Consider the following 25,418-nt stretch of genomic DNA (forward strand, 5'->3'; position numbering starts at 1 on the left):
ACAATGGTAAAATACACTTTACCAAAGGAGTGGAATATCTTGGATACTTGTGAGATCCTATGATGCAGGTAATTAGAGACCATAATAAATGACCAGAGAAAAGGACACAACCATGTGATGTGATGCTTTTCAACTTTTTAAATTATGACTTTGGTTTTCCAAGAGGGGTAAGCTACAAATTAAATCATATTCACATGACCAAGATGGGTTCAAGATAAGCATAGGAGAAGCAAACGGGAGGATTAGGGACTGCAAATACCTAGCACATATGTCCTTACTCCCATTATGAAAACCCAGGGCAGACATCAATAATTGATCACTGAATTCTTAGCCGAAGACCCTGATATGGATTGAAAATGCTTTTCCAATAGTACTCCAGGTGAACATTATCAACTAAATGAATTTAGAACATGAAGTGAAATATATTTGCCCTTGCTGAACTAAATAATCATATCGTTTACTTCAGATCCAAATATATATCAACTATTAAAAACATTAATGCAATTATAAAATCTTCATAATTCAGAACTCCCTAGTCTGCTTGCAAAAAGTCAATTTCCACTGATCTGAAGATATATTCACTGGTACATATTGCTTTTTTGTCCTAATAATGTGATTAAATAGAAAAGGTTGTATTTATATATAATGGTCCAATTAATTCTATCTCTTGCTGCCTTATACTCTAAGACCCAGTCTAAAACAAAACAGATTTTTAAAACCAAAATTTAAAAGTATCTCTCTGAATCCTAGAAAAACATGAAACCAAATTCAGCAGTTTTCCATAAGTCATGGTATGCTATCGGTAGTATAAGTGAAAAGTAAAGAGGGGGTCTAAACAGAATAAGATGGAAATTCTTGGATATTGACACAGGATTATTATAGAGCAGTGAAAACCAATGTGCATAAATCTAAAGAAGCAAAAAATCTAAGATAAATCTAAGAAACAAAAAATCAAGTGGAGAGAACTCTACATAGAGCAGTGCTTTCAAGTGGTGTGCCTCAGTGACTAGGTCCTAACACAGAGGTCCTAACATACTGACCCCCTCTGTTCTGGGGATTAATAGTAGCTGCAGTCTTGTGATGAGATATAGATAGTATTTATCCCGAGGCACTGTACAATATTTTCAAGTTCAATGTGTGCCATGATGTGAAAAAGCTGGGAAGCAGAGACATATGGTATAAAGCCATTTTTATAATGCTCAAAAACTAAAATATATCTTGTTTAGGGATACATACAAATGTGACAAAATAATTTTTTATGAGAAAAGGAAGGAAGTATATGTGGAAAATGTATGCAGTACATTCATTCCTGCAGCACAGTGGGTACTGCTGGAATGGAAAGGCAGGAGAGCAGACAGGGAAGGAACATGTAAGTAAATGGTAATGTTACAGTTCTTAAACTGGATGGTGGGTCCGTGGGGGTTTAGTTTGTTGTGCCCCAAACATATTGTTTTATAATTATAAAATATTATATAATATGTTTTTAAAATCCATCATGATTAAGAAGCCAGGCAACTTTCTGGTTTATTCAGAATCACTTCACAGTAGAATCTCAATATGTCAACTCAAGAATAGGTACAACTTCTTAAGGAAAGCTTGAACCCAAGATTTCTAAAGGTCAAAATGCTACGCAGTGATGACAAGATTTTGTTCTGCTAATTCAACATAGTCCACGGGTTTCTAATAATCAATTAGAATAACCTACTTGAGGATTACAAGACTTTTTTCTAATCCAACTAGAGTATTCATGACAAATTACTGGAAACCCAAAGTTCCATTTTTCCCAAACGAAATATTGTAAAAACCGTGTTGCTTCTGAATTAAGCTTTATTTAGTTACAAAAAACGAAGATCCATTTGAGGAGCTCGAGTAAAATGTGATTCTGGATGAGGATTTGAGGTATCCCATAGCACAAAGGACAGGAAGTATAGCCGGGCCTCAGAGGAACCAGAGCCAGGAAGTAAGACGTCATTCAGATCCAATATCGCCACACTCACTCTCTGGGGCTATGGGGCTTGTGTCTCTACTTCTTTCTGGAATATTTGACCTACTGCCTCTACTTTTAGATGTGCTTTCTCTGCTTTGACACTGACATGACCAACTATCTGTATCTCTTGGAAGCTTCAGTGGAAACGAAGCAGTGTCCTGGGCACCACTTCAAACTGAAGAGAAAAAAATCTGCTTAGCCCAGCCATGGTCAAGATCAGTCCACAGCTGGTCTCATCACCCACAAGTATACATCAGGAGTTACCGATGCAAACACCTATGGGGGCCAAGCAGGTAATTAAAGGCGGGAGGCTGACTAGCTATGAAACAAGAACCTGAAAGGAAAGGTCCTACGGCACACAGGGATCATGCTGTTTCTGCTGTCTAGTTATGTTAATGACAGAAATCCAGATTTTTACTGAAATTTCCTGATTTTAAAAACATATCTGTAGGCCAGATTAGGCCACTGGCCTCTGCTGTCAGTGTCCCACGAAGAATAAACTGTGGGTATTCCAGATCCAGAGGATCACAATGGGCAAGCATGGCTGTAGGTACCAGCCCCTCGGCTGGAAGGACAGTTCCCGCAGCAAGGGTCAGAGGTCAGTCATTCTCCCCAACAGAGCTTGGATGACACACTACTCCCACATACACCTTCTCACACACAAAACACACTTCAGCTAAACTTCTAAAAATGGCTCGTTCAAGATCAGGGGCTACACTGGGTGGAGAGAATTCTCAGGTGGCTCTATATGGCTCAGGTGGTTCATAGAAAAGGGCAGTAAAGTACAAGGAAATCAGACAAAGCAAATGAGAGCCAGAAAAAGACAGCAGCATCTTCTTCTTTTCTAGCCATAGCCAAAAATGCTTCCATAAAAAGACTACTCACTACCCAGCAATTACAGGTTCTTCTTTTCAATTAACTAACGATGACCCAGGGGCTCCTGTCTCCATTTCTTCAGCATTCCAGAATGGTTAGATACAGATTCAAGTCTAAATTCCACTCCTTAGCTTAGATATCGCTTCCTCTGGGAAGTGTGGTCTGACTCCCTGATCTTCGGTTAGACAAGTGCCCCCTGGGATGTTCCCACAGCACGGTGCTCACCACCTCCTTCCTATGGCACCTAATCCCAGTACTGTATGTGCATAGCTGTCCATTTGTCTCTGACATGGAGGTGACGTGAGTTCTTTGAAAGCAGGGATAATGTCTAGTCCTCCTTTACTCCTCAGTGTCTGTTTGTTGAATAAATACACGTAATCAGACACACTGAAAATTTCGTTTCTATTTTTTCTCAGTTAATTCAGAAAAAAGTTGAATTTAGACTCAATTCCTCCCTATTATTTTGTATGAACTTCAAGGTTTCCACTAAAAATGCTAAAAACCTTTTACTCAAACAAGAAGTGCATATATCATGCTAAATAATTACAAATGCAAAATCACATAGCTGTAGGAGTTTGGGGAATATGTAGTCATATTTAGGCTAAAAATCCTTAAAGGCACACTCTGTCAGCATATAGATATGTATAGACTTTTCCCAGTATACCTATATTATTATAGATATAAATATACCTGGTATAGAGGAATAGGGCATGGTAAAATTTTCTACCTAAGAACCTAAAATCCATATATTTAAACTTATGAGAAATTTGGAGAAGTATAATATATGCATGTCCTGTAAGACTTATGTTTCATTCTAAAGAAATGAGCCTTGGCAAATTTCCCTAGTACTGAGAACTGTTTAGCAGGAATTAATCTTTAAATGAAATAGCCTAAAAATGAAATAGATGTAGTATTATTTATAGTTAAGTCTTGTTCTTCAGTAATTATTGAAGGTGACACTGGTATGTTTTATCATTGGTAATTGGGCTGAATTTGACCAAATGTCTCCCTTTGCTCGTGAAAAATAGATGCAATGTTCCAATTTTTACTGCTATCCCAGCTCTGGTGATGCTTCATTATGTGCAATTTGGTAGCCTAAATAAAGTGGGGGAAACAGAGCATTATTTCAAAGCTATAAGTGTGTCTGTGCCAGAAAGAATGTTAAGTGAGGTCCACGTCTCCAGACACTTGACCCTAAGTTAGGACAAATTAACTTTAAAAGACTTAATGTTTTATCTTGAACAGGGGGACGTCTTGTCTTCTCATTCTAGCTAGATGGAAGTATTTGGCAAATGTCTTCTTTGGAAAGAATTATTTAGCAATGGGATTATAATCAGTGTCATAAAGATAGATAAAGCAAACTGAAGGACAAATGGATGCATGAAGAAATGAACAGCAGCATTTGCCAAGAATTCCATTCAAGAGTAGTACCAAATGAAAGGGATATTGGGTTATATTAAATTAAACATATCTCCTTAGTCCAGGTATTGTCAGTCTTTAATACTCATAATGGTCTTTGTGGATTTTCAGGATGGGGATGGAGTACTCAATATTTGCCATGCTTATTGTCTACATAAAGGCTTTATACATGTAACTGCTCTTGGGAAGAGCAGTGCTATTGAACAAATCTCAGTTGAAATTCTGCCTCTGTCACTTAGTAGCGGCATTCCCGTGTGCAAGTTTCTTAACCCCTCTGAGTATCAGTTCCCTCATTTGAGAAATCATCAAAAGTTCTGCCCTTGACTTCCCTTTGAAGTTATTTCCCATAATTAGTATCAGACAATAAATAACATCTTCAGCTGCAATAATTCGTCTTCTATTCAATTTACAAATTTATACACATTCTTCTATGCATTCAACGAACAGTTGTTAAACATTTAGTATATGCCAGGCTGAGCTGGTAATTGGACATAAACAAAGATGGTTTCTGAACTCACAGAATTGATGGCCTTGTTGGGAAGACAGTGATGAAATAGAGCAACATAGGTTAGTAGCAGGTGCCAAAAAGACAGACTATAACAAGGGTCCTAAAATAGTCTATAGAAGGGAAAACATTGAAGATGAAATCTGAGGAGAAAGAACTAACTCAATGGAGATGAAGGAAACAAAATCTAACAGGCCAAGGGAACAAGATGCACAAAGGCCCTGTAGCAGGAGGGAGGACAATGATTTTGAGGAAGAGAAAGAATGGGCAGCGTAGTTGGAGTTCAGAGGGCTAAGGAGGCATGATGTGAAAAAAAAGCAAGAGAGGAAGACAGGGGGCATGTTAGCTTTTTCAATGGTGGAAATGGTTACCACCAGCACAGTGGCATGATCAAACTAGCATTTTGAAAATCTCCCTCAAGCTACATTTGGGAAATGGATTGCAGGGGGACAAGAATGGTTACAAGAATATGATTTGGGATTGCTAGAGTCCCCCAGCTCAGTTGGCCATATGAGGCAAATTTAATCCTCTCTGAATTTAGCTATAAGCAACAACTTTATATTGTTTACCAAAGAAACAGTTTAAATATATGTTTTAGATATGCAGTATCTTTTTGGAAAACTACGTTATTATTACTCTTAGCCTAATAGGTTGTAAATTGTGTTGCTCACTCCTCCTCACCCATTTTCCATCAGTACTGGTATGTGCACTTCTTGTTCCTGCCAATGACTCAAGAGAAGAACAAATTTATTAGTAGGAGTATGTATGAACGTTCCTCCGGGAACAAAATGAACAGTACTGTTACACTATATTGGTTGTTATCATTCCTTCCTTTAAGAGTTCTTAATCTCTTAAACAAAGAAACAGAACATGGTAATAAAAAAAAAAGTGAGCATTACAAATATATGAGTTTAGTATATTGATCACTCATCAAATCTGACAGAAAAGATGAACTTGGTCTCCATACATATGCTTTAATTTTAAAAGATTTAGGTAGCAAGTAGATAACTCCTTAAAAACAGTATAGCAAAGTATATATAAATACATAAATGGAAAGTTTGAGATAAAATATTTACAGTGGTTAATTCCAAGGAATGGGTTTGTGTTTCAAGTATAGGGGACTTAGCCTATAACTTTATAATGTGTACGTACTGTTTGAATTTTAGAAGCAGGAATTTTTTGGTAATAAAAATAGAAGAAAAAAGGGCAGATATGAAAAACAAGATCAATAAAATAATGTCACTGCTAATGCCAGGGCAACATTTATCATAGAAGCTAAATGCATTACAGTAGACTTTCATTACGTACAATTATTTTTCTAGGCCCATGATCTGACTGGCCCATAGTATATATCTATCTACACACTAACCATGGACATTGAAAACGGGTCAGTTGTATTTGAGTTACATCTATGCAGAAAAGATCTCAACATATTAAACTCACATTAACATTAAAAAAATTTTTTTAAGATTTTTTATTTATTCTTGTGAGAGAGATAAAGAGAGCAAGAGAGAGCAGGAGTGGAGGGAAAGGGACAGAGGGAGAAGCAGACTCCCCGATGAGCAAAGAGTCTGATGCGGGACTTGATCCCAGGAACCTGGCATAATGACCTGAGCCAAAGGCAGATGCTTAACCGACTGAGTCACCCAGGCCACCCCCCACCGCCGCCAAAAAAATTTTTTTTAAGTAGGCTCCATGCCCAACCTGGGTCTTGAACTCACAACCTTGAGATCAAGAGTTGCTTGCTCTACCTACCAAGCCAGCCAGGTGCCCCTCACATTAACATTTTAAATCAAATTATAGGTAAATAGAAGTAAGTTGTTACAATGTGCATGGGGGATTATTTGTTTCCAACTGATTGAAAATATTAAGAGATCTGGTGAATGCCATATTTGTAAACAGAAACAATTTTTAAAGGATAGTGGCAAAATCCACATTCAATCTGATCAATTTGATGTGTCAACAATGGCAGTCCTGTTAGAGAGCAGACATTAGATTCTCTTCACACCTTCCCTACTTTTAGGCTGTGGCCACTTCAAGATAAGCAAATCACATTTTAGACAACCCAGTTAGAGGTTTCCCAAAATGGGCATTCATAAGAATCATCTTTGTGGCTTACTAAAAATGCAGATCCTTGCCTATCCCATGATTATGAAAATATTCTACTTTTCTTACATTATTGATTGAACTTGCAAGACTATCCAATATAATGATGAATAAAAGTAGAAATAACCAACACCCTTACCTTATTCACAATCTCAACAAGAAAGCAGTCAATATTTCAACATTAAGTATGAAGTTTGCTGTAGCTTTTTTGCAAATATCATTTATCTAATTAAGGAAGTTCTGCTCCATTTACATTTTGTTAAGAGTTTTTGTCATGAATGAGTGTTAAATTTTATCAAAGGCACTTTTCCCTTCATCTATTGAGATGATGATATGGTTTTTCACTTTTACTCTATTAATGTGGTAAATTGTATTGATTGATTTTCAAATAATCAACTTGCATTCCTGGAATGAACCCAACTTTGTAGTGATATATTACCCTTTATATATATCACAGACTTTGATTTACTAATGTTTTGGCTAGGATTTTAGCATCTATCTTCATGAGAAAAATTGGACAGTGGATTTCTTTTCTTTGAATTCTCCTCTCAACTTTGGGGTCAAGGTTATGTTGGCCTAATAATATGAGTTTACATATGATTTGTATTGTTTTTTCTTTAAATATTTGGAAAAATTTGCTGGTGAATTTAACTAGCTTGTTCTTTACGGGACAATCTATAATTACGTAGTTAATTTATTTAATAAATGTAAGATAATCCAGATTTTCTATAATGTATTATATCAATTTCAATTTTTTCCTGGTTTTATTGAGAAGTAATTGACATTCATCAATATAAGTTTAAAGCATACAGCATGAAGGTTTGATTTATAAATACTGTGAAATGATTACAACCATAGATTCAAATATCATCTATTTTCTCATATAGATATAATTTTAAAAAAGAAAGAAAAATAAGGAAAAAAGGAAATAAATTTTTCTTGTGATAAGTACTCTTAGAATTTACTTCCTTGACAACTTGCCTATATATCATACAGCAGTGTTAACTATAGCTATCATATTGTACATTACATCTCCAGTACTTATTTATCTTATAACGGGAAATTTGTACACTTTGACCACATTCCTCCAATTCCTCCTCCCCCACACTTCACCTCTGGTAACCACAAGTTTGATTTCTTTTTCTATAAAGTTTTTGTTTTTGTCGTTACGTTGCACATATAAGTGATATCATACAGCATTTGTCTTTCTCTGGCTTATTTCATTTAGCATAATGCTCTCAAAGTCCATCCATGTTGTAGCAAATAATAGGATTTTCTCTTTTTTTTTTAATGGCTGAAGAATATCCGTGTGTGTGTGTGTGTGTGTGTGCATGTGTGTAACAGAATTTTGGTGTGTTTTTAAGGAATTTAACCATTTCCTTTAAATTTTCAAATTAATTGGCATAAAATTTTGGTAATATCTTTTTATTATCTTTTTAATACCTACAGTTCAGTGTTATCCTTTTTGCATTTGTGACTTTTAACAATCTACCTTACATTTTCATTAATTATTTATACCAGACTTTTATCAATTTCATTAACCTTTTCCAAGAACCAACTTTTTCATTGTTCCTTTTTTCTATTTCAATTATTCTGATCTTATCCTTATTTTCTTCTAATTTCTTTGAGTTTGCTTTTTAGATCCTTGAAACTGATCCTTGAGATCACTAAGTTTTAGCCTTTCCTCTTTTCTAATATAAGCATTTAAGGCTATCAATGTCCCTATACCTACTGCTTTAACTGCAACTCACACTGTTTGATATGTTGCACTTCAAAATCCTAGAGGAGAACACAGGCAACAACTTCTTTAACCTCAACCGCAACAATTTCTTGCTAGACACATCTCCAAAGGCAAGGGAAACAAAAGCAAAAATGAACTACTGGGACTTCATCAAGATAAAAAGTTTCTGCACGGCAAAAGAAGCAGTCAACAAAACTTAAACTCCCAACCTATGGAATGGGAGAAGATATTTGCAAATGACACATCACATAAAGGGCTAGTATCCAAGATCTATAAAGAGCTTATCAAACTCAACACCCAACAAACAAAAAATCCAGTCAAGAAATGGGCAGAAAACATGAACAGACATTTCTCCAAAGAAGACATACAAATGGCCAATAGACACATGAAAAAATGCTCAACATCACTCAGCATCAGGGAAATACAAATCAAAACCACAACGAGATACCATCACACATTAGTCAGAATGGGTAAAATTAAAAAGTCAGGAAACAACAAATGTTGGTGAGGACACAGAGAAAGTGGAACCCTCCTACACTATGCCAGCTGGTACGGCTACTCTGGAAAACAGTATGGAGGTTCCTCAGAAAGTTAAAAATAGAGGTACCCTACGACCCAGCAATTGTACTACCAGGGATTTACCCAATGGATACAAACATAGTGATCCAAAGGGGCACCTGCACCCCAATGTTTATAGCAGCAATGTCCACAAGAGCCAAACTATGGAAAGAACCCAGATGTCCACTAACAGATGAATGGATAAAGAAAGAAGATGTGGCATGTATATACGATGGACTATTACTTAGTAATAAAAAAAAAAAAAAGCAATCTTACCATTTGCAGGACATGGATGGAACTAAAGGGTATTATGCTAAGCAAAATAAGTCAACAGAGAAAGAAAATTATTATATGATATGATATGTGGAAATTAAGAAACAAAATGGAGGATCATAGGGGAAGGGAGGGAAAATAAAATAAGACAAAATCAGAGAGGGAGAAAAACCATAACAGACACTTTACTATAGGAAACAAACTGAGGGTTGCTGGAGGGAAAGTGGGTGGGGGATGGGATAACTGGGTGATGGTCATTAAGGAGGACATGTGATGTAATGAGCACTGGATGTTATATGCAACTGATGAATCACTGAACTCTACCTCTGAAACCAATAATACACCATATGTTAATTAGCTGAATTTAAATTAAAAATTTTCTAAAAAGAAAAGAAAATAAACTCTATGGTTTCAATCCTTGGAGATTAGTTGAGAAAAGCCTTTGTCTAGACATATGAACTATTTGCTAAATGTTCCTATGCACTTAAAACTTAAAAATTATATATTCCTAAAAAATAATATTAAAAAAATTTTTTTAACTATATAGTCTTCATTGGTGGGTGCAGTGTTCTGTATATTGCAATTAGGTCATGTTTTGCCCAATGTGGTATTTAAATCTTCTATATATTTATTAACTTATTTTTCTGCATGTTCTATTAATTAATGAAAAAGGCATGATAAAATCGCAATTAAGATTGAAGATTTCTATATTTCTTCTTTTACTATTATAGTTACTTACTTTTTAATATTTTGAGGTCATGCTATTTGTATACATACAAATAGCTACAGTGCATCTTTTGGGTAGTGTTTGCATGGTATTTGTGGGGTTTTTTAAAGATTTTATTTATTTATTTATTTATTTATTTATTTATTTATTTATTTATTTAAGAGAGGGAGAGAATAAGCAGGAGGGAGGGAAAGAGAGAGAGGGAGAAGCAGACTCCCTGCCAATCAGGGAGCTCGACATGGGCCTTGATCCCAGGACCCCGAGATCATGACCTAACCTGAAGGCAGATGCTTAACTGACTGAGCCACCCAGGTGCGCCTATTTTTTATATGCTTTTATTGTTTATATGGTTTTACATTTAGAGTATGCCTCATGTAGTCAGCACACAGTTGTCTTGTTTTTATAACATAGTCTAATAATCTTTGTTTTTTAAATTGAAGTATTTAGTCCTTTCACATTAATGTTAATTACTCTTACATTTGTGTTTAAATCACTATCTTAATACGTTCTTTGTTCCTTAATTCTCCTTTGTCTTCAATTAAACAAATGTTTGGTTTTTATTTATTTATTTTTTAACTATTCCGTTTTCCCCTTCCATCTGCTTGTTAGTTATACATTTTTTTAGTAGTTATCACAAAAATAAAATGTGTTCCCTTGACTTATTAGAATCTACCATAATTGACATTTTTACCACTCCCTGGATAAGGACTTAACATGATTTTAACTTCACTTACCCCTCATCCCATTGCCACCTTATGTGTTATTACTGCTTTTTATTGCAAAAATAAAATTTTTATAATTTTATAAAATTAAGTTTTATTAAAATTTTATTTTTAATTCTAAAATTTATTTTTAAGCTTTTTGTTATGGAGAGTTTTAACATACATAAAAATAGACTTCATAATGACACGAAACCCCCACATTCATCACTTTGCTTAATGATCATTAGCTCATGGCCAATTCTGTTCCTTCTTTATCTCCATCCACTTTTCCCTCAATCATATTACTTTAGAGCAAATCCCAAACATCATATTTCTCATAACTATCTCTTGTAATATACTCTTTAGTGTGTATCTCTAACAGATGAATATGTTTTTGGAAACATATAAACATAATATCAGTAACAAACATATAGAAAAATTAACAATGCCAGAATACCATCAAATATTCTGTTAATGTTCAAATTGCCAAGTGTCTCAAATATCATAAGTATTTTAAACGTATTTTTGAATCAAGATCCAAATAAGTTCTGCACACTGTAATTGGCTGATGTGTCTTTTAAGGCACATTTAATCTTTCAATCCCCTTAAATCTTTTTTCCCTTGCTACTTACCCATTGGAGAAACTGTCTTGTTTGAATTGAGCTTTTCTGCTATCTGATTTTTTCCCATGGTATTGTATTAAATAAAATGCTGCCTATCTGTATATTCTTTTTGCTGGTATTTAGGTCTAGAGACTTAGTCAAATTTAGGTTCATTTTCTTGTTTTGTTTCTCGCAAGACTACCTCATGGCTTCTGTGCGTGCTTCTCTTAATAGGCACACCATGCCTGCTTATATTTTTGTAATATTCATAACCATTAATGTTCAATGCCTGCATCCTAACTATTTACCAAAATAAAACTGTAGCTCACTAACACCCTCCCATGGTAACCACTTGTTATTGTTATTATTAACTAGTATTCATTAACTCATGGATTTAATGTATTTCTTATATTTCAGTCCATTGCATCTCCTATTCTGATGGATGCTTAAATTGTCCCATCTTTGGTGACAGGGAGTTAAACTTCATTAGATATTATTTTGATTGTTTTAAACAGTCTATCTTCATTTTTATTTACTTATATATTTATACTTTTTGGTGCTTATCATACCTTCCTGCATTTCCACAATTCCATCTTGGACCATTTCTGTTCTGGCTGAAGAGTTCCCATTAACAATTTCAATGTAGATATACTGGTAATTAATTCTCATAGTTTTAATTTTTCGAAAACTCTCTCTCTTGAAGGATACCTTCTCTGAGTATAGAATTATAGATTGGCAATTATTTTCTTCGGCACTTTAAATATGCCATCCCATTATTTTCTAGTTTCTATAGTTTCTGTTTAAAAATTAGCTATAAATCTAATTGCTGTTGTTTTGAAACTGTGTCTTTTTCCCTCTGGGGACTTTAAGATTTTTTAATTTCTTTTTGGTTTTTCAACAGTTTTACTATACTACGCCTACATATTTTATTTCATTTTCTTTGCTAATAGAATTTCTTGAACCTATGGCTGGATGTTGTTCATCAGTTTTGGAACATTGTTGACCAGTGTTTTTTCAAATATTTATTCTGCCCTTAAACTCTCTCTAAACTTCAATGACAAGGCCCAGATGTTCACATCATCCAATATGTCTCTTATGGAATTTTCTTTATTTATACATTCTTTTTTCCATTCTGTACTTTAATCTGGATATTTTCTACTGACCTATCTTTCAAGTCACTAATCTTCTCTTCTGATGTGTTTAACATGTTCTTAAATCCATCTACTAAGTTCTTAATTTCAGTTACCATAATTTTAAGTTTGAAGTTGTCCATTTGATTCCTAGTATAGATTCCAGATTTCTGGTGAAATTTTCTGTATTCATCAATTATTTGGAAATCCATGTATGAAAACCCCAATATCTGAATCACTTCTGAATCTACTACTTTTGGCTATATTTCTCTCTTAATTTTTGGTCATTTGTTCCTGTTTTCCTCATGCCCTTAATTGTTTTATGATAGATACACTGGTTATGGAGTGTGTTACAAGTTAGAATAGTGTTATCTTCCTCCAGAGATGATTTGATTTTCCTCTGTCAGACAGAGAGAGTATAAGTAAATCATCTTGATTCAGTTAAGGCTGATCTATTTCCAGTTCAGTCTTATCCTAGGATGTAGCTATTTAAGGGCCTCAATTAAAAGCTGTGAGTGTTTACCAGGATCATATCTCCTCGGAAGATCTGAACTTTATAAGACTCTATGAGACTGCCAAAATCTCTGTTCTGCCTTTTACTCTCTTATCAGATGTTTTCAACTTTATTTTTTGCTGTTTCACACTAGAAGTACACAACAAGGTCTTTAAGGAAAATTCCACATAGCATTTTTAACTCAACTTTCTCTGATTCCTTTCCTGTGGAATCTTGGTTCCTCAGGCGTTACCAATCAGGGAAAAAATTAAGCTTTTTCCATTTTAGAAAAAAAAATAAGCTATGTACCTTATTTATGTGTTCATGCCTTTATTTTCCCTGATTTTTAATATTTTTAAAAGCCTATCATTTTCTCATTATTTCAAAATGAACACAAAGAAACATGTAGTAATAGAAAGCAAAAAAGTATTGACCTTCACTAAGCAATCAACCCTCAGATAATGTTAGGAAATCTGGAGCTTTCTCAAGTAGGAATATGGAAAAGAAAGGAGATGTGTTATTTATCACAGACAATACTCAGCACAATTTTATTGCTCCTTGGGGAATCCAAAGCTTTTAAAGATGCTATTATTATTTGGAAGCTCTCCAGAGAGCACTAAGTATTAAAAATAGCACCTGTACTCTGCTAAGTCAAATCACCTGTTTATTACCCAGAGTGATGAAAATCATTTAATAAAATATTACAGACACTTGTTCAAAATCATGCTCACAATTCATATGCTCAGAGAAGTTAAAGGGAACAACTATGCCCAGCTCAGTATTTATTTTTTAAATGGGTAATTCATTTAATGGGGAGATAGAGATAATTTCACTGGTTTTTAAAATTAAAAACATCAAAGTTTTTTTTTAAAAAGTCAAAATAAGACCTAACAGGATCTTCTGCTTTTTCTTGCTCAGCATTTACATAAACCTTTGTAATAGCGCATTTCTTCCCTTTGTAGAACCTATTCCTCTTCCTGTGCTTGGAATACAGATATAGGAACGTGACCAGGCCTGGCCAATCACTGCTCTAATCCATTGGCTACAGTTATTGGTTCAGCAATGAGCAGGTAATCAATGTTAGTCTGATGAGACCTAGTACTTGGATTTTATAAAAACTACTAGAAAGAGAAAGTCTGCTGGAAATGCTAAACTGGTAGAATGGAAGGCTCAGTGTGGTGATCACCACATAAAGAAGTCCCACCTTAGAGTGAAGCCAAAACTACCTAGAACTTTTCGGTTATGTGAGTCAAAAAATTGCCCAGAATTGCTTAAGCTAGCTTAATAAGACTCTGGGTTTCAGACTTATAGATTAGAGTCCCTACTTGTGCTACATCAAAAAAGTACAAGGTAGCAACTGAGTTTGTCAGTAAGAGTAATTAACACTCCAGCTTAAGACAAAACTCTAGCTGCTATTTAAAATGATGCAGTGGCATTAGAAATACTTATCATAGCGTCTGCCTTCAGCTCAGGGCGTGATCCCGGTGTTCTGGGATCGAGCCCCACATCAGGCTCCTCTGCTATGAGCCTGCTTCTTCCTCTCCCACTCCCCCTGCTTGTGTTCCCTCTCTCACTGGCTGTCTCTATCTCTGTCGAATAAATAAATAAAATCTTTAAAAAAAAAAAAAAAGAAATACTTATCATGTACATGGTAAACTTTATTCCATTCCACTGATAATGTTTTCATTTCCCACTTCCATTTACATTATGCCCAAGACATGAGACATGAACATTTATCAATGATACTAAATGACATCATTCCATTCTTGAAGTTCCAATGATAGATTATTATTGGCATTTTAACCTATTCCTCACAGATGCTTAGTTATTGAGGGACTGGGACAAGTTATAAAAGGTTCCAAGAAATGGAGGAATCTTTGTGAGTTATATATTTTTAAAAATCTGTCTTCAGCCTTGGCTTACCACGATGGTTGTTTTTGGTAGCCATCAGCAATGTTCCTAGGATAAAGGCTTCAAATGAAATAAGAATTCCTCAGCATCTTTTTGTCCTTTAAGTGGGCATAGATTCAAACATGTGCACATACTGGGGATCACACATTTCTACCCATGGCATTTAATTATGAGTAAAGCAAAATGTGCAAGACCAGAATTTTAAATATTAGTTCAATACCCTTTATGCACCTAATTTCTGAATGATTTTCTTCCTTTCTGGAGAGTCATCTAATGCCAAACAGTGGTATGCAGGTGAAATCAAGGTGAGTCAGGAACTGAAAAGGCATAAGGAAGGTACATGCCGGAATTACTAATTAAAAAAAAAAAGATGAAATAATCCTTTCCCTAAAATCCTGCTCTACCAATATATGCTAAACTCTGAAGTGTGGCTTTATTTCCCTCATTCATAACTAATCACTATTTTCAGAAGGAGGAGACTAAAGAGAGAAAGATTTGGGGAGTTTTACAGCAATTTCAAAATCCCAAAATAAATGAGAAGTCAAAAGAAAAATGACAAGTTTGTTGGTTATTTAAAGTAGAATTTTCAGTGCGCCAAAAATTCACCAAGACAGTGGTTTTTAAACTTTACTGTGGGTTCTATTCAAAAAAAGTTTGAAAATCACTGCCTTAATGTGTGTGTGTGTGTGTGTGTGTGTGTGTCTATAAAGTGATCACATACACTAGCACATTTAAAAAAACTTATGGGGCACCTGGGTGGCTCAGTCGGTTAAGTGCCTGACTCTTGATTTCGGCTCAGGTCATGGTCTCAGGGTTGTGAGATCGAGCCCCGTATCAGGCTCTGTGCTGGGTGTGGAGCCTGCTTAGGATTCTCTCTCTCCCCCTTTCCCTCTGCCCCTCCCCCAACTCTCTCTCTCAAAAATATTTTCATATTTTAAATGAACTCAAATATTTTCTATTATATCCTATTCTACTCTATTTTATTACATTCCATTCCATTAAAATGCTTATCACAAATCACTAAATTGTTTTCACAACTCACCAATAACTTACAACTAGATATAAAACATACAATTTGGCATCACTAAAACATATAACACAGCTTAACTAAGAGAATTGGACATATTTAAATCATCACCACACTAATTTCAATTAAGACTTTTCTGAAAAGAAATCAAATCAACTCTACATGGTGGAGTTTCTTATAATGTTCATTAACTTCACCAAATATTTTCATAAAGCGCTTCAAGTGAAATGTTTCATTTAGAACATCCCTCTGAACATACTTTGAAATAACCCAATGCAATCTCATGCTCTCAAATTTGATCCAAAGACACAAACCTTTTGTTTCCTTTTTAACTGTATGTCTCTATAAAAGTCAGTGAAACGCAATGCCACAGGGTAATATTCTAATGTAATGAAGAGGTAATCTTGTTTTCTATTCTGTTTTACCTTATGGTATCAACTACTGTTGATTATTATTTCTGTGAAGAAAATGCTTTAATGAACCTAGAGGAAGACAATGATTTGATGAATGACAAATGTGGCATGTAGCAAAAAAATACTCTTCATTCCACACCAGTATATATATCATTTGGCTCCCCAAGATTTTCTTAGAGCTTGAACCTCATGATCATTCCCCTCTCTGAGATTAATTTTTTTTTTTTTAAACCTTAGAGGCAGGTGCTGGAAAGGAACATTTCCTTTCCAGATCCTCTATTAACTAAAAATTCCAATGCCTTGAATATCTTTTTTACCCCCTTTTTAAAAATGTGACTTGCATTTTTATTAAAAGGACTTCCTCTACTAACTCCTGCCTAAGAATTTACATGTTGGTATGTTTGAAAGTACTCCCTGCAGAAATCGGACATGGTGATCCCTGTCAATATGACAGACTGATGATGGGCTGGTGAGTTACCTGCTGATCCCATATCACATTTGCTAAACTTCTGTTGAGACTACAGGGTAGACCCAGCTTATGAGGTTTTTTTTGGTTTTTTTGTTTTTTTTTTTTTTTTGGTCTTCTTTCTACTTCAAAGATCATTTATAATCACACACAGAAAAAAGACAGAGGCAAAATCTTGTAAGTCCATTCTCACTGAAGCTGAAAGCTGAAGCAAATGGCACAATCCTCAGAGCTAAGAGTGAACCTGTGTGGTAAAAAGCACCAATGTTACAGCATGGCTGGTTCCTCATTATGACCGAAATGGTCCACTCTAAACTCTGAGGTGCAGTCAATGGTGGTTTTCTCAAATTTGTCCTTAAAGGTTGAAATTTATCATAGTTATGCTCAGCCACCCTTAAGATGCTTGAGTGTATGGCTATGTGTGAAAGAGAAATAAAACCTACAGAGCTGCAGATTGGAAGAGGGATTAAATATCCACACAATCGTAGGTGCTATAATAATTCCAAACTGGTATGCAGAACAGTCGGGATGCTGGCATCCTCTGTTAAGGAAGACATTGTTAGCCATGTAGCTTAGTACAGTTTTGGAAGAAGGCATGAGGCTGGCAGAGAAAAACTTCATCAGAAATCCTTATTCCTTAATCCTCTTTCTTTAACTCTCTCCTTACTTCATTTCTATTTGGGCAAGTGAAAAAGAATGGAAAGAAAAGAGGGAGTGTTGAGGGAAAGAAAACACAAGTGTGTCCCCTGTTGAGTGTGGATATGTCAATATCCAAGTCAATAACCAGCTATACGCCTTCCTTGAGTCAGGTCCTTAAAGGATCCAAGATAAAGCAAGTAGAGAGAAGCAGCCTATTGGTGGTTAGGGTACTATGTCATTTTTAACGTGCCTATAAATCACACTGGGATCTTGTTAAAATGCCAACTCTGATTTTTTGGGGTGGGGTCTCAGCTTCTGCATTTCTGCTCTTAGGGGAAACCCAAGCTGGCATCCCATGGGATGCTCCAATGCCACTCTTTGGATCTGGGGCACTGGCCTACCCTTAGCCTTCTTCATTACAGGGATTTCACCCACCTCCCTTTCCTTCACCTCTACCACCAGTAGAGAGGAAAAAAAGGATGGCATAGTAGAAAAAGCACTGGTTCTGGAATCGAAGTTGAGTTGGAATCCCATCTCCACAACTGACTTGCAATGTGTAATTAGAGGTGAGGTTTTTTTAATCCCTCTGAAGTTCATTTTCTCCATCCATAAACTGGACATGCCATCTTCCTAATTCTCACAGCTGTCCCAAGGGATAGTATGTGCACATTTTGCTAGGTTCATTTATGGGATGAATGAATAAAGAGTCTGCAGCACAATAATTCTATCCACAGGTGAAAACAAGGGGGGTGCTACATTGTTGGAATATACCTTAATTTTTCTTAATACTGTAGCTTTGGCTCTTTCTTAGATCCCAAACCGTATATTTCATAGAGCCCTACACACAATAAGTTAAGTATTTCTCCCCATTTCCAATACTTCTCTGATTCCAGAAAGCCAGTCTGATCATGGTTTTAGTCATGACAGAATTCAGGGCAGACCAGTTTTAAAAAATGTTTCTTTCTGGGGCGCCTGGGTGGCACAGCGGTTAAGCGTCTGCCTTCGGCTCAGGGCGTGATCCCGGCGTTATGGGATCGAGCCGCACATCAGGCTCCTCCGCTAGGAGCCTGCTTCTTCCTCTCCCACTCCCCCTGCTTGTGTTCCCTCTCTTGCTGACTGTCTCTATCTCTGTCAAATAAATAAAAAATAAAATCTTTAAAAAAATAAAAAAATAAATAAAAATAAAAATAAAAAATGTTTCTTTCTGTACCTAATAGTAAAAATGCACTTGATAATTTTTTTGCCCCCAATTAGTTCAGTTCCTAGACTTGTTCTGGACTTTTTCGGCTCTCATTTCCAATGACAGATCCTACTTGTCCTCAAGCTGCCCCTTCCAGTTCCCTATTCTACTGTCTGAAGTCAGGCTCTCCTTTGCTTTCAGGGTAAATAAGACAAGGCACCTTCTCATTCCCACATTGTCCATCTGGCAAATCTGAGTTCCTCTGGGGGAATCCAGAAGGCACCTCTGAATTACCAGAGGAACGAAGGAAAAAAGAGCTAATGCAAACCTTCCCTAGCCCTCCCACATCCATGGACTCAACCCAGCACTCCATACCCAGGTTTAATAAAGAGGTGACAAGAAGTGGGCAAGCTATATTGAATATAATGGAAACAAGGAAGGAAATCAAAGAAAACCATGGAATAGTAACTAGAGTTGCCACATTCTGCCTCACCTCACAGCCGCTGGCGGCCACCAAGACGGATGGGGCTGGAGGTGGAGAGGTCCCGGGGATCAAGCCTTGACCCTTCTCGGCCCCATAATGATTCCTGTGTAGGTGACCAAAGGGTGTTGGGCACCACCAGAACAGAAAGGACATATCAACCATAGAAGTTCCACCTCATGACAAGAATCAGTGACCCCTCAGGGATGCCTGCCCCTGCCCCCAGTTCCTCAGCCTCACTGGCTTCTCTCCCACAAGCTGTTACACAACAACTGGGGCCTGCTTCCCCTTAGCTCGCTTACACCTCAGAATGAATCAGAGGAATGAATTATTACTGGCTGATCTACTTACTAGATTGATCCACATGATATGGGCAACTTCATATGATTCAACCTCATATCCTGTTCAGTGAAACAAAGTTCACGTCAAACACAAACACACACACACACAACAATAACAACAACAACAAAAACTAAACAGTTCTGTGGCTGAGCTACGCTGGCCTGAATGAAATGATCTCAAATCCATTTACCAAAAGGCTGCATATTTTATTTTTTGTTATTGCTGTTTTTAAAAAAGATTTATTTATTTATGTTTTTATTTATTTATGTTTTTATTTATTTATTTGTCAGAGAGTGAGAGAGAGCACAAGCAGGGGGAGTGTCAGGCAGAGGGAGAAGCAGGGTCCCCGCTGAGCAAGGAGCCTGATGCAGGGACTCAATCCCAGGACCCTAGGATCATGACCTGAGCCAAAGGCAGACACTAACCGACTAAGCCACCCAGGCATCCCAAGGCTGCATATTTTAAACTAAAACATATTTACAGTGGCCCTTACACTTACTTTCTACTTTTTTAAGGCACGATAAATTCAGGAAACTTCTTTAGGAAACATCCCATCTGAAGCAGCAACAATCCGTCAAACACAATGCAATCGCTGTGCGTTTCCTTGGTGTAAGGCACGAAAGGCACAGAACAAACGGAACACCGTGTCTGCCTCTGCGGAGTAACAACTCGCTGGAGAAAGCAGAGAGAACAATGCAAAAAGGTAAAGAATGAAACAACACTATTAGAAATGCCACAAGACAGACCATAATCATTTGCTAAATGAGAGGAACGGAAAATAAGTGCAGTGAGTCGAGAGCCAGGAGCAATCACCTAGAATCTGATTTGAGCCACTTTCCACCTAATTCAGCTCATCAATCACCACACCCTCCCACCTACTTCCTCTGGGAAGTTATCACAGAAAATGAAAATCACCTCTCTGCCTACTCATAACTCCCGGACGACGGTCCCAGAGATTCCGACCCAGTAGGTCTCGGACCACTCCCTCTCAATTACTGGATCCATCTCAGGAAAAGATGGAAGAACGGCGTCAGTTCCGCCGGCCCCTTTTTTCTCCCAGATGAGGTCCGCATGCCATGGGAAGGGGGATCTAAACGCTGATGGGATGTGCTTCAACATAAACTGCGGCCACCCGGCAGTGAAGCAAACTTGTCTAAACCTCTTAATTCAGAATTTCAATCCTTCTGAACAGTGGCCGTGAGTCAAAAGCGGCAGTAAGTATATTATAAATGCCAATTTGGGTACAAATGAGGCCGTGTTCACACCACACACCCACTGGCTATTTCAGCTCGTGTCTGTACGCTCTCACGCAGACCCTTGTGGGGTACCCGGCTGTGCCTCTCTACGGACTATCGCCACTGGGGACAGTACCCAGCCATAAACCCTGTCTCCAGTGTCCCCCAAAATTAGGCTGCTTCTTTACCCAAGAAACCAAGGCCAAGAGCTCTGCGAATAGCAAACTCTCGAGGCAGCAGCAGCCCTGGCTGCCTCCGCGCGCTGCGCACGAAAGCCACATTGGAATGTTCCGTGCAGAAATGCAGATAATGCCCTTTGGGAGAAGAACAACTCTGCTACCCTTTGTCACCAGGGCCTGAGAGAGGTTCACTCACACCTCCAGGAAACATCTCTAATTAGGCCCTTTCTCTCACCTCCCACATCTGATCCATGAGAAAGATCTGTCAATTTCACCTACAAAATATCCCTTGAGCCCTCCCCTTTTCTTCATCTCTGCAGGCATCCTTTCAGTTGAATATTAATTACTATTACCACTGCCACTTAGGTGGGCCTCAGCTTTCTAATATTCTGTTTCCACTCTTACTCTTCCAATCCATCTGAACATAGCAGCAAGAGGGACCTTCTAAATACATTAAATGGATCCTATCTTTCTCGGTTAAAAACCCTTCAGTGCTTTCTTAGTATACTCAGAATAAAATTCTCATCTACAAGGTCTTCTGGGACTTGGTCCAACTTCTCTTGACAGGAGACGATCCAGTAGGGGTAGTAGGAGAGGCCTGGCTCCAGCTTCCAACCATTTGGCTGGAATGCAAGGTCCACTGCTCCCCAGGAGAAGCCTGGGTCAGAACCTCAGGTCCTCTGCTCACTGTGTGTGCTATAGCGTTGGGCCAGTGACTTACTTTCCCTGCGCTTCAGTTCCCTCACATGCAAAGCAGCACATCTCATTGGACTGTTAGTGAAGTAAAGTGAGATACTACATGTAAAATGCCAAGAACAGCGTCAGTCCACAGGAAACATTTCATAATCTTCCTGGTGTGCTTTCCTTCCTCAAACACATCTTACCTGTCCCGTCCATCCACTGTTCCCTCTGCTTAGAATGCTCTCAGGCCTCCTGTCCAACTCTGCACGGTCACCCCCACCCCTCTTTCATATCGCTTCTGCAGAAGGGCCTTCCCTGACTAACATGGCTCAGTGGGGACTCTCCCCATCCCCTCCATTATTCTCTATTGCAGCACTTTATTTTCTTCATAGCACTCCTTAGCATGTTCAGACTTTCTTAGGCTTATTCACTTATTAACTGTCTTCCTCTTCCCTGAGACTTTAATCTTTATAGGGAGTTGGACTATATTTATATTGTTTACCATTGAATTCCCAGCACTTAGAACGTCACCTTGACTCAGGGATCCTCCATTAAGTTACCGTTTATTCTTTTTACAGTTCTTATGAGGCTTAAATATATTTTGATACTACTAATTGCTATGTAAATCTGTTCCAGATGACACTGTTTATCAATTAAAAATGACCCTGTGTCTCAAGAAAAAGTTATCATCTGGGGCGCCTGGGTGGCACAGCGGTTAAGCATCTGCCTTCGGCTCAGGGCGTGATCCCGGCGTTATGGGATTGAGCCCCACATCAGGCTCCTCCACTATGAGCCTGCTTCTTCCTCTCCCACTCCCCCTGCTTGTGTTCCCTCTCTCGCTGGCTGTCTCTATCTCTGTCAAATAAATAAATAAAATCTTTAAAAAGAAAAGAAAAGAAAAAGTTACCATCTAAACTGCTAATAGTGAGCAAGAGGATGAGTCTTGCTACATCCCTCATCTTCGAGCCCCCTTGCTCCCTGGAACCCAGACCAACTCTTCAGGGCTGGGAATGGAGAAGAGACACTGTGCCTGGCCTCTTCATGGCCCCAGCCTCCCCCACACCCCTTAAAGTACATACAAACCTTTCTTCCAGGCTTCCCTTCCCTTCAGGCAGATGCTTAGCAAACCAAACTCTAAATCCTCCCTTGGTTCAATCCAATTTACCTTCTCTCTGTATAGATAGATGTATGTGTGTGAATGTGTGTGTGGACAGATGTATATATAGCACACATACTTCTGTGTATATTAGATGTTGTGTTAGCCCGGACTGCACGGAAAGCACAGCCTCAGGCAAAGCCTGTGTGCTCCTAATCTATCAGAGCACGCCATCCCAGGGAAGCAAGAGGGGCAGAAGAGGGGAATGAGGCGGGAAAGGAAGAAAAGGAGATATAGGGTCCATTTCAGAGCTGGCTGCCACTGTTGTCAAGCACATCTGATTGTCAGATATCTCTGGCCCAACTTCTGAGAGGGGCCATGGGAATGAGAGCTTCTCAGGAAAGTCGGTCAGGGGGAAGAAGGGGGACAAATGAAATCCACCCAATGCATGAAGGATTGGGAGCAGTCACTGTAACAGTCTCTGCCATTAGAGGCAGCAGTAGTGACATGACTCAATAACCATGAGAGCAGCCCTCGCTAGCAAACATACAGGTCCGGAGTGGGGCCTAACCGAGTCTGGTACAGGTGGACAGAAATGTGATGGCCAGCCAAATGCATTGCTCGAGAATGGTAAGCACGTGACACATAAGCTCACCACTCCCAAGGCTGCACTTAAGGCAGATGTGTCCAAATCATTAACCGTACTTTTGTCCAGCTGAGCCCAGGTTCAGCCTCTGAATTCACCTCAGCACAGGGCTGTCGTCAACAGCAACTACATGAAATAAAACGTGATACATCTTCAGGAGAAAACACTGTGGTAAAAAAAGCTCTTCCCTATACACTAACTAATTTGATCTCTGCAAAGTTGCAACATTCGGTGGAGAAGTTACAATTCATCTCTATCTAACGGACTGGCAACTGAGACGCTGAGGGAGAGTATGGCGTGGAAGAGTGACACACTGTCACAGCAGGGCTGAAAACCAAGATTTGTGACTTCCAGGTTATGTGGGAAAACCGAATATACATGCACTATAACCCAATGACTGAGAATCGTCTATTTTGTTATTTATCAGAGGATAAACAATATGTTTCTTAAGCCCTTTTTTCCTCTTTTTGTTTTTTCAAACATACACTGGAAGACAGAAATGAGAACCTAAAAAGAACAGGAGTCACAGCGATAAAGCAAATAAGGATAATATCAGACTTAAAAAAAAAAAAATTCAAACCTGGGGGGGCGCCTGGCTCAATCAGTAGGAAGACCGTGTGACTCTTGATCTCAGGGTCGTGGGTTCGAGCCCCATATTGACTGTAGAGATTACTTAAATAAATAAAACTTAAAAAAAAATTCAGACCTGAAATGACAATGACAAAAACAGAGCATCAAGTGAATGAAAACGATCAGTTTGGGAAAGTGGAAAATGCTACAGAAGGGAAGCCCTTCCACAGCCTCTTCATGTCCCTCAGCTCCACAGCTCAGGAACCAGTGTCCACAGTGCTCCTTGGTATTTTGGGAAAGGACAATACCACTTAAAGGCTACCCTTTCTAGAATCAAACTCTCTGTACACCCTAACATCCTAGCTCTCATCCTTCTGCTGTGACACCTATTTTGCAGATTTAGCATCTCACAGTGATACATACCTAATTTATGGGGCAAAGTTTATTTCATATAAAGCAGTTCTGACCTTCAGTGCAGTGTGATTAGAAGTCAATCTGCCCATGTTCTTCTTAAGCTTTGACATTTATTACAGGAAAGATGTGTCATTATTTCTACTGACCCTTCATTCCTCCCCCATCCACCAAATATACCCACCCAAATGTTCAGAGCTTTGTGTTTGCATCTTAGTAATCTGTCATCCAGTACTTGGCAGGGAAAATGTACTATCATATGGCATCAAGAAAATCTGGAGGTCTGGCTAAAATTTCATGGATCTGATATTTAAGCCTTATTGGGGGTCTGCTATATGAAGAAAACCATGCTAAGAACTGATAGTCCCCCAGATGCATTCCTGCCCCCATTTCTCCCTCCTAACCTCACTTTCATCCAAGCCCTTTGAAATTTTTGCTCCCCATTTTTCTTCAGTAAAGTTCATCTCCCCACTCACATTATCCTTCCTGCATGAACACCAACCAGACTGTCCTTCTCTTCACCAGTTGCTTCTGCTCTGAGGAGCCCAGCTAGACCCAGCCTTGAATTCCCCAGCACTGAACTCAGCCCTGCTCCCCCAGCATAGTCCCTGCCCATTCCTACCTGATCCGCAGCAAAGCCTTAATCATACATAGATGATAGATAGATAGATAGATAGATAGATAGATAGATAGATAGATGACAGATAGATAAATATGCAGAAATGAATAAGATACTGTTCCTTTCCTTTATTTTTTTAAAGATTTTATTTATTTATTTGACAGAGAGAGAGAGAACACAAGCAGGGGGAGTGGCAGGCAGAGGGAGAGGGAGAAGCGGGCTCCCCGCTGAGCAGGGAGCCTGGTGCCAGGCTCGACCCCAGGACCCTGGGATCATGACTGAGCTGAAGGCAGATACTCAACCAACTGAGCCACCAGGCACTCCTGTTCCTTTCCTTTAATATTCCAAGATGTATTATATAACCCAATAGTGGGTCAAAAAATCAATTTAGGGAATTATAACCT

The 25,418-nt window shown here is 38.1% G+C and overlaps 1 protein-coding gene across 7 annotated transcripts in view; it reads right to left on the reverse strand.

The window, feature by feature from the left end:
* Positions 1-25,418, reverse strand: part of FHIT (fragile histidine triad diadenosine triphosphatase) — a 1,448,934-nt gene that overhangs the window by 1,196,351 nt on the left and 227,165 nt on the right. The window lies entirely within an intron of this gene.

Source organism: Ailuropoda melanoleuca, chromosome 4, assembly GCF_002007445.2.
Source record: "Ailuropoda melanoleuca isolate Jingjing chromosome 4, ASM200744v2, whole genome shotgun sequence".
Classification (NCBI taxonomy): Eukaryota; Metazoa; Chordata; class Mammalia; order Carnivora; family Ursidae; genus Ailuropoda; species Ailuropoda melanoleuca.